This window comes from Mus caroli, chromosome 15 (genome assembly GCF_900094665.2).
Source record: "Mus caroli chromosome 15, CAROLI_EIJ_v1.1, whole genome shotgun sequence".
NCBI lineage: Eukaryota > Metazoa > Chordata > Mammalia > Rodentia > Muridae > Mus > Mus caroli.
Window position 1 is genome coordinate 2,751,437 of NC_034584.1, and position 5,204 is coordinate 2,756,640.

Here is a 5,204-nt window from a genome sequence, read left to right on the forward strand (position 1 = left end):
AGCTGATGCAGAGGCCACGGAGGGATGTTCTTTATTGGCTTGCTTCTTCTGGCTTGCTCAGCCTGCTCTCTTATAGAACCAAGACTACCAGCCCAGAGATGGTCTCACCCACAAGGGGCCTTTCCCCCTTTGATCACTAATTGAGAAAATGCCTTACAGTTGGATCTCATGGAGGCATTTCCTCAACTGACGCTCCTTTCTCTGTGATAACTCCAGCTGTGTCAAGTTGACACAAAACTAGCCAGTACAACTACCCATTGCCTCACCAGCCTAAGGACCAGGAAAGACATTCCTCGGAAGACACAGCCGTCTTTAAAAGGTCAGGGTAAGTATAAACCTCTTCTATGATCAGTTTTTAAATACAGGAAAATATTTTAAAACATTCATGTCAATTCAGGTGGTTTTTTTTTCATACCCAATTTTCCTTCTCTCTCTCTCTAAGTTTCTAAGGCACACTGAGCAGTCCAACGGCAGCATTGTTAATCAGTACCAGACAATCCATTACAGAGATGTTTGTGTTCTGCAAGGAATCCCAGCAATTTACTGATACTGCCGCTTCTCTTGTCAACATGGCAATTTCTCCTGAGTTTTACCTCCTTGCTGAGGTCACGGCTGTCAGTGTGGTCCCTTCCGCGTGCTGTGCTGACTCGCAGACCCAACCACTCAAGTTACCAGGAGTATTGCCAGATACTGTGTGATCTTCACGTACAAGCAACCTTGAAAGCATTTTTTTTTTCGTGAAATACGAGTAAGCTTTATACAAGTTGGAATGGGAGCGGGCCACACAGATTGCTTGGCAAAAAAAAAAAAAAAAAAAAAAAAAAAAAAAAAAAAAAAAAAAATTTCTGAATCGAACTATTCCACTTCTTGCTTTAAATGCATTAAGGAGTTATTGTTTAGCTGCTTAACTGTTTACTAAGAAGTAACATGGCTAAACATTATCAGGCGATGATTTTTATGCACCTGTCTATTGAGTCGAGATTTGTTCTCATTTGCTGAGCAAAAACTTTGTGATTTCATGCAGTCACATTTGTCAACATATAGATGTTCCTTCACCTCGAGCAACTGGAACCCTTTTCATAAACCCTCTCCACTGCTTATATCTGGAGATGCTTCTCCAGTGTGGTCTGCTAACAGGCTCAGAATTTCAGGTCTCCCTATAAGGTGCCGGATCCATTTTTAACATATTTTTATGCCAAGTGAAAGGCAGGGATCTAGTTTTAGCTTACATGGACCTTTAACTTTCCCAAAATTATTGTTCAGAAGGATTCTGTTTCTACTTTTATTTCATTCTAATCACAGAGCACATACGACTGTTTTCAATTTTCTTCTGTTTGCTAAGATTTACTTTGTGTTCATGTGTGGTTGTGTGTGTGTGTGTGTGTGTGTGTGTGTGTGTGTCCTTCTGTTCCTGGGCTAATGAAGCCATCCATTATTTCTTTATTACAGTTAATCTGTGCCTTTATATTCAGTAGCATTTGTTTTGTAGTATATAGTCACAATTGCAGTATCCTCATAACTCATTGTTCTCTTAGTATGTAGTGACTTTGGTCTCTTCAGACTAATGTTGAAGTCTCCTTTGTCAGATAGCTATGTAGCTGGATCTGTTTGCTTCCTATTTCTGTTTGCTTGATTACAAGTCCTTTTCCTCCCCTTTGACTCTTAGATTAATGTTTGTCTTTGACAATGAGGTTCATTATTTTCGGGCAGGAAATGCTGTGTTCCTGATGTTTAATCCATTCTCCTGACTTTCATTTTTTATTGAGACTGAAGACAGTATTCAGTTATTATTTAATGGTATTTATTAGTTCCTGTTATTTTACTGGTACTTTCCTAATTTTCATTCACTTATCTATTGTTCCAATCCAGTTCATTAGTTCCTGTAATCTCAAGGATATGTAATTTTTTCAGTATACGATTCTTTTGTGTATCTTCCGTAATACTGACTTAGCTAATATTAATCAAAATTGAAAGATTTTATTCTCTTTCATTTATGAAGGAGTTAAAAGTTTAGGGTGGATAGTCATTGTTTCTCAGAGCTTGAAATGCACAGTTACAAACCCTGATTGTTCTTAGAGTTTTTATATAAAAATCTGCTGTTGAGATGGGTTTCCTTTGTATATGACTTGGCATTTTTCACCTGTGGCTTTTAAGACTCTTTCTCTGTTCTACACATGCAATATTTTAACTAAAATATAACATAAGGAAATATTTCTGGTCTTGTCTATTTAGCATTATAAATATTTCCAGTTTCTAGATAGTCATTACTTTGGCTTGATTCGAGAATTTTCTGATTTTATTGCATAATTTTAATAACTTTAGAATATATTTCTTATTTATCTATGTCTATAATTTATAAATTTGTCTTTATTTATTTCCCATAATTCTTTGTTTGTATGTTGTTACTATTTTATACTTATCATTTCCCAAAACTTCTCCTTTATCTCTCATCATTACCCTGACATACTGCCCTCTGCTTGACCCAATTTATTAATAAGTCTTTTTTCTGAGATTTCCTCATTGATGACTGAATTCTTCACATTTTAATTTTTTAGTATCCCTATCTCTTGTTTCTTTTCTTATCTTATCACATTCCTTTAGTTCTTTCAGCTATGTGCTGCCCTCTCCATTAATTTCCTTATAATCTTGTGTATTTTATATTTTGTTGAACATTTTTCTGATTGATCTTTTGAGTTCTTTAAAACGTTTTCTCTTTCATTGTCATTGATGTTCATTGTTGTAGAAATGCTAATTTGTTGAAGAATCAAGTTGGCCCAGTTTTTCATGCTTGTTGTTGTTTTGTTGTTGTTGTTGTTGTTACACTTTTTCCATTAGAAGTGACAGATTCCTTTAGGCTCAAAGGAGACTCAGAGACTATAAAAGCATAAATACTGAGGTGAAGATTATGGAAGGCAGGATGTTGTATTTTTGACCAGTGGCCTTTCATAAAACATGTATTTCTTGCTTCCACCTCGTTGCCACTGTTAGCTTCTTTCCTTGACTTTCATCTAGATAATTCCTAAACATCTTCAAACCTCACTTAACATATCATTTCTTCACATTATCCTTTTATGATTATTCTATTTAAATTGATTCCTTTTTTGAGAATATACTAATAGTTTAACAGTTTCTTTGAGATAGCATTAATAATTTATTCATTTAAAATGTATAAATAGATTTTAGTATATTCATAGATTTGAAAAACCTTACCATAATCTAATGTTAGACTATTTCTATCATTCTCTAAACAAAAGTCAATTCATTATCTGCTATGCCCATCCCTTTCTGCATCAGTACTAAACAACTGACCAGCTACTTTCTAGTTCTACATACTTACCCGCCCTCAACTTCATGTAGAAACTGACTAGCATTGGGTTTGGAAATTAGCATCTTTCATTTAGCACATTTTAAGCTTTAACCACATTACCACATGTATCAACAGTTCTTTTCACTGCCAAATATAATTTCATTATGTAACCGTGCCACATTTTGTTCATTAATCCATCATTCAATAGGAGGCTGGATTGTTCCTACTTTGAAGTCATTATAAACAGTGATGCTGTGAACATTCCTGCATAAACTTTTAGTGGTCACATATTTTCTGTTAACATAGATAAACCCCTAGGATTAGAAAGAGTCCCATTATAATACTATGTTTAACACTTTAAAGAATTACCAACCATTTGTCACCCCTTTGCTTATGTATGAGGGCTACCCAAGTAGGATAGGTCTTGATACCTGTTGCACAGAAGATAATTTGTACTCGATAATAACACATTTTCTAATTCGAAATATCTAAGAACAAATTTCAAAAAATTACCATTAGATATATACATAAGCAAAATGATAAGTATGTCGATTAGCATGATGAAGCATTGTACATGTATATTGAAGCAACACATTGTATACTATAAATGGATACAACTGTGATTTGTCAATCAAATATGATAGTAGTACTACATTCACAAAGCTATTCTTTTATGTTATTTTTAGAGTTGGTTGGACACTAGCATACATATATATTCTCTTCGTCATGTTACAGAACCATTTGTATTAATACCTCTACTCGTCTTCCCACTGGGCCAGCACAGTGAATATTATTTAAAATCAACTGGCCAAATACAAAAGCTTATTTCAAACCAATTCTAGAGTAATCATCTATATGTCTGCCTTTATGTTAATTCTGATTACTGTAAGTACATAATATATTTTATAACTGTGGGTTAAGGACCACTGCATTTTGTTCTTTTTCAAGATTGTGTTTGTCACTCCTGGCTCACATCTGCCCCTTCAAGCCTTAGTGAACACACATGTTCTTATTTTTCCTGGGTCTAAACTGAAATATCATTTTTATATCTTTTTTAAAATGCCAGACCATTTATCCTTTTGTTGGAAAATATGTTGCATCTCATCCCATTACTCACTGTGATAATCAACATAAGCCCATAAAGCAACTAGAAATTAAGGACAGGATGCAAAAGAGGGCTTATTCCAAGAAAGTGACAGATTGGGGTCACACTAAATGACTTCAGATAGGATGTTATGGGAATGGAGTCGCTGGACAGTGAAAAACTAGACTATAAATCTCGGAATAAATGTCCAAAATAGTTCCCCGTGTTTCTCTCTTCCTCTTGTGGGCTGAGAGGCTTGTGTTGAGTAAGTCAGCTCATTTTCTCAGACTCTCCTAAAATGAAATAAATCTGTCCTGTTTCTCAAGGTCTTGTTGTAGATTCTGCCTTTGACCTTTGTAGTCAGGATGTATGAAGCCATTGGACCAGAGATTAGGCACTTAATTGTTAATTGAAGACAAGAAGAAAACAAAGGAGCCAGTACCAAAGTGTAGAATATTAAGCTCTTCAAATAACAAGGACCTAATTGTGCACACCCAAAAGATGTGTTGAATTCCTATGTTTTAATACTTGCCAATGAGACTTCATTGAGAGATGAGAACTTTGGGGGTTTATATTTATGATCTTGTCTCTAGCTGCATATGTATCGAAAGATGGCCTAGTTGGCCATCACTGGAAAGAGAGGCCCATTGGACTTGCAAACTTTATATGCCCCAATACAGGGGAATGCCAGGGCCAAAAGAATGGGAATGGGTGGGTAGGGAAGTGGGGGTGGGGTATGGGGGACTTTTGGGATACCACTGGAAATGTAATTGAGGAAAATACGTAATAAAAAAAAGGAGAATAAAATAATTT